General features: G+C 45.5%; 1 protein-coding gene across 9 annotated transcripts in view; it reads right to left on the reverse strand.

The window, feature by feature from the left end:
* Window positions 1-13,402, reverse strand: part of CCDC148 (coiled-coil domain containing 148) — a 250,848-nt gene that overhangs the window by 108,807 nt on the left and 128,639 nt on the right. The window lies entirely within an intron of this gene.

Genomic DNA, 13,402 nt, shown 5'->3' on the forward strand with positions numbered 1-13,402 from the left:
CATTTTAGGAACTGTCCAGAGCAGGAGCAAATGCCCATAGAAAACCTATCCTGCTCTGGACAGTTCCTAAAATGAAAGTTAAATCGATTTATAAATTACTTCTGTTAAAATATATTAAAGGGGTATTCCAGACAAAAACTTTTTTTATATATCAACTGGCTCCGGAAAGTTAAACAGATTTGTAAATTACTTCTATTAAAAAATCTTAATCCTTCCAATAGTTATTAGCTTCTGAAGTTGAGTTGCTGTTTTCTGTCTAACTGCTTTCCGATGACTCACGTCCCGGGAGCTGTCCAGCTCCTATGGGGATATTTTCCCATCATGCAAGGGATATTCTCCCATCATGCACAGCTCCCGGGACGTGACATCATCATTGAGCAGTTAGACAGAAAACTTCAGAAGCTAATAACTATTGGAAGGATTAAGATTTTTTAATAGAAGTAATTTACAAATCTGTTTAACTTTCCGGAGCCAGTTGATATATAAAAAAAAGTTTTTGCCTGGAATACCCCTTTAATTCCTCCAGTACTTATCAGCTGCTGTTATGATCCACAGGATATACATCGTCAGAGAATGCACTAAAAGGCATATATCAAAAAGAGTTCTATATAATACAAGTGCATAGTATAAAAACAGATACATAAAAAAGACATTACTCCACATAGAATGACACGGATTGAGGATAAATACATACTCGGTAGAAGATGTTTTTTGAGACACCGTAGGCAGGCTGTAATATAAGCTATACTTCTTAAATTAATTCACACTCTGAGAAAAAGAGTGCAATCACAACTATGAAATGTATATTTGACTAGCATGCCACCCCATCTCTCAAAACCACCATTGTTTAACTGCATATTTTAATTATTGATGTGATTTTTTTATTATTTAAAAGATCTATCCTTGCAAAATCATACCAAGAAGGAAAAAACGCTAACTACAAATTGTAGAAAAAATGCATTCATGTGTATCGTCTCCTATAATAAGAAGACACAAAAAATACAGACCAGAGATGTGAAAATATGCAGACAAAAAATGGAAAAAACTGAGAAAGAAAACAACAGAAAGAATTGGACATTATACGGAGACAGGACATGATGTTCAAACTAGTGTTGCATAAACCGTATCTTGTCACGTAAAACTTTTTAGATATATCTACTAATAATTCAACATCATGTCCTGCCTCTTATTTAAACGACTAGGAAATCGCGTTTTCAATTTTCATATCCAAAAGAAGATCTCCCGATGAACAATTTTTGTCTCGAGTTCCCACCCCTGACCGATGGAATAACAAGCTCTATTCCTTGTACAGAAAGGGAGGAATAACTCCCGCTATAAATCAACCCTCCCTTCACTGGATGGACTCCAGGGCCGCAAGAACATGGGTAGTGTCTTTGATAAAACCAGGCATGTGCGGTATAAATGGTTGCAGCATGGAGTTCACCCAGGAACACAATCTCTCGTTTGGTGAAGATATACCTGCCACAATGGGTCCTATTGGAGGTGAAAATTGATTCTTGTGGACCTTGGGGAGGAAATGGAAGATTGGAATAACTGGATTTTGTATTTTAATATAATCGGCCTCCTTCTTAGTAAAGAAGCCACCATTTAACCCAAGGTCCACAAGAGATTCCAATTTACTTTTTTTTTATTTTTTTTAAATACTTCTTTATTCAAATTTTCAGTTTACAACAATGTCGTGGGGAATACCCCACTTCGGGCAAGAGCATAACTCCAAGTGACTGAGAGTTGTATAGCTCAAAAAATAACGGTCAAACAAAAGTCACCCAATGATATAACACATCCCCACCGCCCCAACAGTTCCCCATTAGATCACAAGAGATACATCAAGTCCGAAGTGATTCAGTGAGGTGAATACCAGGAGGTTACAATATGTGAGAAGGTCACAGGTAAGTACTTCCAGAAAGGCCTAACAATAGAGGCTGCAGGTCCGTCCACAAGCTTGAGCAAACATCTAGGGTGAAGTGGAACAGCGATCTAGGGGGATCCCTCAGTGCCTGACCGGTGAAGGAACTCGTAGACGCCCCAATGAATCCGCTACACACCTGGTCAAGTACCACGTTGTAGACGTGAAAGGGCCCATCATAATGGCCATTTCGCCATCATCCAAAAACGCTAGGAGGAACTTCTTCCATTTTTTGAAAAAACCCTTTGCCGACCGCTCCTTGGTTCTCAAGATTTCACGATGATCCATGTACATGTATTTTTTAACTTGTCCCACCACCACCCCCACTGAGGGCATCATGCTCTCCAACCAGTGTGCGAGCAGACAGCGTTTAGCTACAAGGATGAAGGTATGATCCAGCTTGTCCGTCAAAAGTCGAAAGAGGTCGGTCCAGAAAGCTGTAGATCTGTCACATGTCAGTAGGCCGTGGAGTAAGTCTGTCCGTAAGTCCCCACAGTTAGGGCAATGATCAATTCTGTCAGGACGGTCCGGCGTCTTGGGAAGTGAAAAACCATAGGTGGCGTGGTGGAGTATTCTAAACTGCGTCTCCCTCCAGCCCTCATTTATAATGGCCCTTCGCACCCTCATCCATCCCTCTAATGCAGGGACCGTAAGGTCTGAAAGGCCCAATTTCGACTCCCAATACTTCAGCACATCCCCTGCCACCCTCTCGCTCCCTTTCCTAATGAGGTATCTAAAGAGGGAAGACAAAGAGTGATACGGCGTAGAGGAAGCAATATAACTATCAAAAGAGGTAGCTACCCCCTCCCTGGAAAGATCTTTTAGTCTGCCTGAAAGAAAGGCAATCAGTTGTCTGTATTGGAGAAACTGACCTCCGGCTAATTCATTAGTATTACAAACCTCCTCAAAAGTGAGGTATCTGCGCTGTACCAGGTGGAATAAGTGTCCAGCCTTAAGTATACCGGCTTCCTTCCATCTCCTAAATAGGCTATTAGAGTGCCCCTGGGTGAACTCCGGGTGTGACCACAACGGCATGTGTTTAGATATGGCATAGGGGAGGCGCATTAAATCCCTGCAATGCTTCCACGCCACTATGGTGTCGCGGAACAGAGCGCTTTTCTTAATTTTGGTGGAGATGCCGGAAAACTTAGATTGAAGAAGGCCCCCCAAGGACCAGGGGTGAGCCATGGCGGATTCCAAAGCTATGTTGGAAAACCCGGCATCTCCCCTAAGCCAGTCAATGCAATGTATAAACAAACAGGAGAGATTATAATGTCGGATATCCGGGAACCCCACCCCACCTTTCTCCCGGGGGAGCATCAGCTTGCCCAAGGCTATTCTTGGCCGCTTAATGGCCCAAATGAATCTACTAAATTCTGTGTTTATAGTTTGGAGGGCCGACCGCCTCAGAAGCACCAGTATGATTCGAAGAGAGTACAAGAGTTTAGCAAAGCTCAGCATCTTCACCAGATGACATCTGGCCAACAGCGACAGCGGCAAGGAGCACCACCTCTTAACCCCTTAAGGACGCAGGACGTAAATGTACGTCCTGGTGAGGTGGCACTTAACGCACCAGGACGTACATTTACGTCCTAAGCATAACCGCGGGCATCGGAGCGATGCCCGTGTCATGCGCGGCTGATCCCGGCTGCTGATCGCAGCCAGGGACCCGCCGGCAATGGCCGACGCCCGCGATCTCGCGGGCGTCCGCCATTAACCCCTCAGGTGCCGGGATCAATACAGATCCCGGCATCTGCGGCAGTTCGCGATTAAAATGAACGATCGGATCGCCCGCATCGCTGCTGCGGGGATCCGATCATTCATAACGCCGCACGGAGGTCCCCTCTCCTTCCTCCGTGCGGCTCCCGGCGTCTCCTGCTCTGGTCTGAGATCGAGCAGACCAGAGCAGGAGATGACCGATAATACTGATCTGTTCTATGTCCTATACATAGAACAGATCAGTATTAGCAATCATGGTATTGCTATGAATAGTCCCCTATGGGGACTATTCAAGTGTAAAAAAAATGTAAAAAAATGTAAAAGTAAAAGTAAAAAAAAAGTGAAAAATCCCCTCCCCCTATAAAAAAGTAAAACGTCCGTTTTTTCCTATTTTACCCCCAAAAAGCGTAAAAAACATTTTTTATAGACAAATTTGGTATTGCCGCATGCGTAAATGTCCGAACTATTAAAATAAAATGTTAATGATCCCGTACGGTGAACGGCGTGAACGAAAAAAAATTTAAAAAGTCCAAAATTCCTACTTTTTTAATACATTTTATTAAAAAAAAATTATAAAAAATGTATTAAAAGTTTTTTATATGCAAATGTGGTATCAAAAAAAAGTACAGATCATGGCGCAAAAAATGAGCCCCCATACCGCCGCTTATACGGAAAAATAAAAAAGTTATAGGTCATCAAAATAAAGGGATTATAAACGTACTAATTTGGTTAAAAAGTTTGTGATTTTTTTTAAGCGCAACAATAATATAAAAGTATATAATAATGGGTATCATTTTAATCGTATTGACCCTCAGAATAAAGAACACACGTCATTTTTACCATAAATTGTACGGCGCGAAAACAAAACCTTCCAAAATTAGCAAAATTGTGTTTTTCGTTTTAATTTCCCCACAAAAATAGTGTTTTTTGGTTGCGCCATACATTTTATGATATAATGAGTGATGTCATTACAATGGACAACTGGTCGCGCAAAAAACAAGCCCTCATACTAGTCTGTGGATGGAAATATAAAAGAGTTATGATTTTTAGAAGGCGAGGAGGAAAAAATGAAAACGTAAAAATTAAATTGTCTGAGTCCTTAAGGCCAAAATGGGCTGAGTCCTTAAGGGGTTAAGCTCATCCATGATTTTCCTGAAAAGCGGTGGGAAGTTCAAGTCGTACAATGAGGTGGGAGACTGCCCTATTAGGATGCCTAGGTACTTGAATGAAGTGCGGGTCACCGTTATCGGGGGCGGGTCGTCCAAAGACCGCGACAACCTATCGTGTAAAGAGGGGTCCAGTAAAACGCTCTTCTCCCTGTTTACCCGGAACCCCGATACCCTCCCAAAATCATTCAGGCAGTCAAACACTCCGCCGAGGTCCCTCGCCGGATTGCCCAGGAAAAGAAGCAGATCGTCAGCGAAAAACGCGTGTGTGAGACATTGGTCCCCTACCATAATGCCCTCACCGTGCCTACCTGTGCTCAGTCTCCTTGATAATGGCTCAATGGCAAGGTTGAAAAGGAGAGGGGACAACGGGCAACCTTGACGAGTACCCCTGTGAAGAGAGAATGGGGAGGAAAGGAAACCCGGGCTATGAATCCTAGCTATTGGGTTGGCATACAGATTGAGCAGATAATCTAAGAACGGACCCCTGAAACCCATGAACCGTAAGACCACCCATAGCCACTCCCAGCCAACATGATTAAACGCTTTTTCTGCGTCGATAGAGAGCATGGCAGCTGAAGGGTGGCCGCGGGCGTCTTGGTGGACAGTGTCAAGGATAGCCAACTGTTACGCCTAGCGCTCCGGGTCCCCGCTCCTCCCCGGAGCGCTCACGGCGTCTCTCTCCCTGCAGCGCCCCGGTCAGTCCCGCTGACCGGGAGCGCTGCACTGTCATGGCCGTTGGGGATGCGATTCGCACAGCGGGACGCGCCCACTCGCGAATCGCATCCCAGGTCACTTACCCGTCCCGGTCCCCTGCTGTCATGTGCTGGCGCGCGCGGCTCCGCTCTCTAGGGCGCGCGCGCGCCAGCTCTCTGAGACTTAAAGGGCCAGTGCAACAATGATTGGTGCCTGGCCCAATTAGCTTAATTGGCTCCCACCTGCTCCCAGACTATATCTGCTCACTGCCCCTGCACTCCCTTGCCGGATCTTGTTGCCTTGTGCCAGTGAAAGCGTTTAGTGTGTCCAAAGCCTGTGTTACCTGAACTTCTGCTATCCATCCTGACTACGAACCTTGCCGCCTGCCCCCGACCTTCTGCTACGTCTGACCTTGCCTCTGCCTAGTCCTTCTGTCCCACGCCTTCTCAGCAGTCAGCGAGGTTGAGCCGTTGCTAGTGGATACGACCTGGTTGCTACTGCCGCAGCAAGACCATCCCGCTTTGCGGCGGGCTCTGGTGAAAACCAGTAGCCTCTTAGAACCGGTCCACTAGCACGGTCCACGCCAATCCCTCGCTGACACAGAGGATCCACTACCTGTGAGCCGAATGGTGACACCAACACTGTCCTGAGATGAGTAACCGCCGAGCGACCCGTGATAAAGCGCACCTGTGTCGGGGAAATTATATGAGGAAGGATCCTAGCTAGTCTATTGGCCATGATTTTAGAGAGTATCTTCAGGTCAACGTTGATTAACGAAATTGGCTTCTAACCATAGGGAGATAGCAAGTCCTTCCCCGGGTTAGTAAGAACTTTGATGTAAGCTGTGTTTGAGTCGGAAGGAATACGTGTCCCATCCAGATACAGGTTATACAAGGACAGCAGTGTAGGGGAGACCTCTCCCTTGAGTATTTTAAAAAAGTCGCCAGAAAATCCATCCGGACCAGGCACCTTGTCAGGCTGCAATCCCCTTATCACCTGCTCTAGTTCGGCTCCCTGTTTCGGTGCATTAAGAAAATTGTTTTCCACAGTGGTCAGTGTGGGTATGGCCCCAGGGTATAACCAAAACGCGAAAGAGTCAACGTCCAGGTGGGAGGGCGCATACAAGTCTGCATAATATTGCGAAAGAATGTCAACCATCTGTCTAGGGTTCCGTTGGATGGTCCCAGTGTTGTCTCTCAATGCTGTGATAGTAGAGGAGGGCAATGCTCCCTTAGCGAAGCGTGCCAAAAGACGTCCTGGCTTATTGCCGAACTGGAACAATGAAGCCTCAAAGTGAGAACGATGTAAGTTATCCCTCCGCTCAAGCCAACTATCATAAGCCATTTTGGCCAAGACCCATTCCCTCTTAGAGGCCTCATCCGGAGCCGCAAGAAAACGGGTGTATTTTTGTCTAAGAGTGTCACCCAGTACTTTCACCTGAGAAGCTATTGTCCTTTTTAGAGAGGAAGCATATACCATAATGCGCCCTCTTAACACCACCTTGGCTGTCTCCCAAAATAAGCGAGCATCGTCCTTATGCTGGTCATTGTCCATAGAATACTCCACCCACCACCCTTTTAGTAGCGACTGAAACTGTTCGTCCCTAGCCAGGCAAGTTGGGAACCTCCACAGGAAGTCAGAACCTTTGGGTACAGTGTCAGTCACTTCAATGAGTAGCGGGGGGTGATCCGAGATCACTAAAGCCATCAGTGAGACTTCGTCAAGTGCAGTCAAAAGGGAGTCAGTCACAAAGCAATAGTCCAGTCTGGACCATGAGTCGTGGGAGTGTGAATAGTGGCTAAAGTCGCGGTCAGCCGGATGTAAAGTCCTCCATGCGTCCGTCAATCTCAGTCCCGTCGCCCAGGGCGATAATAGAAAATCAGCAGGTCTAGGGGATGGGGGTATACGTCTGTTGCTGCGCCTATCTTCAGCGTGATGCATCACTAGATTAAAGTCACCCGCTACGAGTTTAGAAGCAGCAGGCGCTGCAGATAACCTCCCCGCCAAATCTCCAAGGAATACAGAGTGATCAGTGTTCGGTCCATAGACATTGAACACCTCCATCTCCCCCTGACCCATTCGTAATAGGACACTGCAGCATCTCCCCTTGTCATCAGAGGACACCAAAAGGACCTCCCCCTTGAAGGACCTATGAAATAGTGTGACCACCCCCGCCTTCCTATCTACCACTGGGGACCCCTCCACCCGTCCAACCCACCATTTCTTCATTCTAGGGAAATCAGCTACCTCCAGATGTGTCTCCTGTAGCAGGGCAATGTCCGGCGAGAGCCTCTTCAAGTGGCGTAACACCATGTTGCGCTTGTGGGGGGACCGCAGCCCCTTAACATTCCATGAGACAATTCTCATAAAGTGATGCAAAGAAAACAATTAAGATGCACACCTCCATTAGACATAGTAGAACATTTAGCAATAAACCACGAAGAACAAACCCAATCCCACCCAACACCTCCTGCCCCCAATCCCCTGACAGCAGCTCCCCACCTCCCAAACCCCCCTCCCTGGCGAGTGGACCCCTTTCCACCAGAGAAGCCCCACTCATCGCCATTGCGACTTCCAAACTGCCAAATCGTGAAGACAATCCCATATTTCCAAAACTCCACCTTCCTCGCCAGTATAAGATAAAGATAGAAAATGCAGAACCCCTACAAATCATCTACCTTTCCCCTCCATGAGCCCCCACCCAAGTGATGAGGGCATCCTCCCGCATACAGTAGTAAATAGCCCCCTCAGTTACCCCGCCTCATGCATGCCTCGGTCAAAACATGGGAGGGACAACTCCCCGGAGCCGACCAGGGAGGCACCCCCCAGACGAAATAGTAAAATGCAATAATGGCCCCCCATGCCATGGAAAACTATAAACAAAGAGACCCAAAAGTTACCTATTTAAACCTGAGTAAATATATGGAAATTTTTATTTTTATTTTATTTTAATTTTTTATCGTCCCCTGTTATTGAACTCCCCCCCACGCCAACATTACCCCCCCCCCCTTCTATCAGGACTCCAATTTACTTTTAAACATTCCCATTGGATTGTGAGACAGTGGTCTATAAGTGTATTTATCCTCTAACATGGCCAAGTTGAGCTTGGGATGCAAGCCACTGTCTAGCACTACAATTGCGCCCCCTTTGTCTGCACTCTGTATTATAATATCCTCAATTTTTTCTAGGGATTCGAGAGCATATTTTTCATTTACTGTGAGGTAATTTTTCAAAGGGGATGCATTGTTATAATTCAACCAATTCTTGTTCGGACAGATCTTGAAATTGATCGAGTACTGGCGTACGTGACATAACCAGATAACCAGAATTATTTTTCTTCTGGTTGTAACCAGAAGAAAAATAATAATAGGGATTCTGGAGTGAGATTCAATGACACTGACCTGGACTCCGTAGAGACGATCCAGGATTCCAGAGATCAATCTCCAGACCAACATACTCCAGCAGCCGTATCTTCTCCTATGCCATCACGTCAAGAACCACGAGAGGCAGCAAAGGCGTCATAAAAAAAAACACGGGCCGGGCTCAAACACCAGACAACAAAAAAGAAAGCCCAGGCAGGAGCACAAGAAGTAAAGACTGTTCCGGTATTCAACTTGTCTGCTAAAAATATTATCTGAATCCGTTTTGTCTAAAGGACTTTCATTTTAACCAGCCTGCCATTTTGACCTGTTTAGAACTTTACTAGATGTGAACAAATTCATTAGAGCCATCACTGTCCGTAAGCATTTTTCTTCTATCCCACTGATGTGGTTATAGATGATAACAATATTGAAAGTGTACATATTGATAGTGATGAGCATGATATAAACAATTAGCATATTGATCAGTTGTTTGTTGAATGTGATGGCTCTATTTTAGGTAATTCACCAGGTATTAGTTCTATTGACAGCAACAGTGCGGCGGGTTTCACATTTCGGAAACTTGCCGCACCATCTCATCTACAATTGTTGCATGATTCTACCATGGTTGATACTGTACCTGCCTTTCATACCCCCAATCCGGAATTTTATCTGGTCATGTCACATACGCCAGTACTTGATCAATTTCAAGATCTGGCCGAACAAGAATTGGTTGAATTATAACAATGCGTCCCCTTTTAAAAATAACCTCACAGTAAAGGAAAAATCTGCTCTAGAAAAAATGGAGGATATTGTAATACAGAGTGCAGACTAAGGGGGCGCAACTGTAGTGCTTGACAGTGGCTTGTATCGCAAGCTCAACTTGGCTATGTTAGAGGATGAATACACTTATGGACCACTGTCTCACAATCCTATGGGAATGTTTAAAAGTAAATTGGAATCTCTTGTGGACCTTGGGTTAAATGGTGGTTTCTTTACTAAGAAGGAGGCTGATTATATTAAAATACAAAATCCAGTTATTCCAATCTTCCATTCCCTCCCCAAGGTCCACAAGAACCAATTTCCCCCTCCAATTGTGGCAGGTATATCCTCGCCAAACGAGAGATTGTGTGCCTGGGTGGACTCCATACTGCAACCATTTATACCACACATGCCTGGTTTTATCAAAGACACTACCCATGTTCTTGCAGCCCTGTAGTCCATCCAGTGGAGGGAAGGTTTATCTTGGATTACAGTTGATGTAACATCATACGCTGTATTCCATCATACGCAATAGACAGGCTGATGTTGCTCTCCGGTGGTTCTTATCTATCTACTCGACTGACGCTGGTGCACTGCAGGATTATATTTGTTTAGTGGTTGTATTTTTATTATCACATAATTTTTTTATGTTTGATGGAAAATTTTACCTGCAGGTCACCGGGGCGTCGATCGGCGCCAAGTTCTCTCCCTCTCTCGCCAACATATACATGTGTTGATGGGAGAGGGAATTTTTATTTTGTGCCCGGAATACATTTATGGGGGATATACTGCGGTACGGTCGATACATCGAAGACTTGATCTTTGTCTGGAAGTCGGGTGTGTTGGCCGTACCACAGTTCAGGGAATACTTGAATAGTAATTCCTATGGACCTGCGTTTACAGTCACACATATGGAAATCAAGATTTCTTTCCTGGACATATGGTTATCCACTTACAGACCTTGCAGAGAATTTGATTCTGCAGGCGAGCTCGTGTCACCCGGACCATGTAGTCACCAATCTCCCGATCGGGGAGATGAGTAGGTCCAGACGCAACTGTACGCTCTTTGATGACTTTGTCAGGGAGTCCCAGGAGATTGGACTTGCCTGACACAAAGAGGATATTCCAAGTGGAGCATTCAGCAGGCTATCACACAAGCCACACATTTGAATAGGACGTCACTTACCGTATATACTCGAGTATAAGCCGACCCGAGTATAAGCCGAGGCCCTTAATTTCACCCCAAAATCCCAGGAAAAGTTATTGACTCGAGTATTAGCCTAGGGTGGGAAATACATCATCCCCCCCCTGTCATCATCCAGACCCCCGTCATTAACATCCTCATCATCATCACCCTGTCATCATCCAGACCCTCATCATCATCACCTGTGATCATCCCCTTGTCATCATCCCACACCCCCCCTTCATCATCCCCTTGTCATCATCCCCACCCCCTTCATCATCCCCTTGTCATCATCCCACCCCCCCCTTCATCATCCCCTTGTCATCATCCCACACCCCCCCTTCATCATCCCCTTGTCATCATCCCCATCCCCCTTCATCATCCCCTTGTCATCATCCCACACACCCCCTTCATCATCCCCTTGTCATCATCCCCACCCCCCTTCATCATCCCCTTGTCATCATCCCACACCCCCTCCCTTCATCATCCCCTTGTCATCATCCCACACCCCCCCCTTCATCATCCCCTTGTCATCATCCCCATCCCCCTTCATCATCCCCTTGTCATCATCCCACACCCCCCCTTCATCATCCCCTTGTCATCATCCCCACCCCCCTTCATCATCCCCTAGTCATCATCCCACACCCCCCCTTCATCATCCTCTTGTCATCATCCGCCCTCAGTGGTCTTCAACCTGCGGACCTCCAGAGGTTTCAAAACTACAACTCCCAGCAAGCCCGGGCAGCCATCGGCTGTCCGGGCTTGCTGGGAGTTGTAGTTTTGAAACCTCTGGAGGTCCACAGGTTGAAGACCACTGCGGCCTTTGACATCATCCAGCCCCCTCTCACCCCCTTTAGTTCTGTACAGTACTTGCCTCCGCTCGGCGCTGGTCCGGTGCTGCAGGACTGTCCGGTGAGGAGGTCGTCCGGTGGGATAGTGGTTCCGGGCTGCTATCTTCACCGGGGGCGCCTCTTCTCCGCGCTTCGGGCCCAGAATAGAGGCGTTGCCTTGACGATGACGCAGAAGTACGTTGGTAATGAACGTACCTCTGCATCGTCGTCAAGGCAACGTGACTATTCTGGGGCCGGGCCCGAAGCACTTAAAAGAGGCCTCCCCGGTGAAGATAGCAGCCCGGAACCACTATCCCACCGGACGATCTCCTCACCGGACAGTCCTGCAGCACCGGACCCTTGTGTTTTCCACCCAATTCAACCAAGAATATAACAACAGTTGTGACATTATCAGGAAATACTTACCTATCATTATGGGGGATAGACACTTCAAAAAATTTTTAATGAAGGTTTCAGATGTGGCCCAGACATTAGGGGGGCAGAATTTCACCTAGTCTATTCAGATCATCCAAGGGGTCTGCACTACATGGTTAGAGACAACAGGATCCTATAGATGTGACCATGTACGCTGCACGTGATGCAAGGTGATGAAGAACACTTCTAATATATTATCTTTCACCACAGGAGATTCTTACAGTATTAAACAATTCATTAATTGCAACATGTCCAACGGTATCTATCTAATCTTATGTGAACAGTGTAATCTGCAGTATGTAGGCTGCACGTCCACTCCCTTAAAAGGTGAGGATCAGAAAGCATCTGTCGGATGTTCCTCACTTTAACTCCTGCCATGTCTACATGGTCACCTGCCACTGTGCGGAAAGACATGAAGGGAGTTATTCCTCTCTTTCTGTACAAGGCATAGAGTGTGTTATTCCATCGGTCAGGGGTGGGAACTCTAGACAAAAATTGTTGAATCGGGAGATCTTTTGGATATTAAAATTGAAAACACAATTTCCTAGTGGTTTAAATAAGAGGCAGGACGTGATGTTGCATTGTTAGTAGATATATCTAAAAAGTTTTACGTGTCAAGATACGGTTTATGCAACACTAGTTTGAATATTACGTCCTGTCTCTGTATAATGTCCAATTCTTTCTGTTGTTTTCTCGTTTTTTCCATTTTTTGTCTGCCTTTTTATGTACATATTTTCGCATCTCTGGTCTGTATTTTTTGTGTCTTCTTATTATAGGAGACGATACAAATGAATGCGTTTTTTTCTACAATTTGCAGTTAGCGTTTTTTCCTTCTTGGTATGATTTTGCAAGGATAAGTCTTTTTAATAATAAAAAAATCACATCAATAGTTAAAATATGCAGTTAAACAACAGTGGTTTTGAGAGATGGGGTGGCATGCTAGTCAAACATACATTCTATAGTTGTGATTGCACTCTTTTTCTCCGAGTGTGAATTAATTTAAGAAGTATAGCTTATATTACAGCCTGCCTACAGTGTCTCAAAAAACACCTTCTACCGAGTGTGTATTTATCCTCAATCTGTGTCACGCTATTTGGAGTAATATCATTTTTATGTATCTGGTTTTATACTATACACTTGTATTATATAGAACTATTTTTGATATATGCTTTTTAGTGCATTCTCTGACAACGTTTAACGATACTATTGTGAATATGGTGGTCACAGGGTTAATCTCTAATCATGCCGGTGTGAGATTGCGTTGACCCGCCCTGTACCCACTATATAAGATTCTCACTATTCTAACTTCTTTGTACGACTAAGGC

This window comes from Hyla sarda, chromosome 8 (genome assembly GCF_029499605.1).
Source record: "Hyla sarda isolate aHylSar1 chromosome 8, aHylSar1.hap1, whole genome shotgun sequence".
In the NCBI taxonomy this organism is placed as follows: Eukaryota; Metazoa; Chordata; class Amphibia; order Anura; family Hylidae; genus Hyla; species Hyla sarda.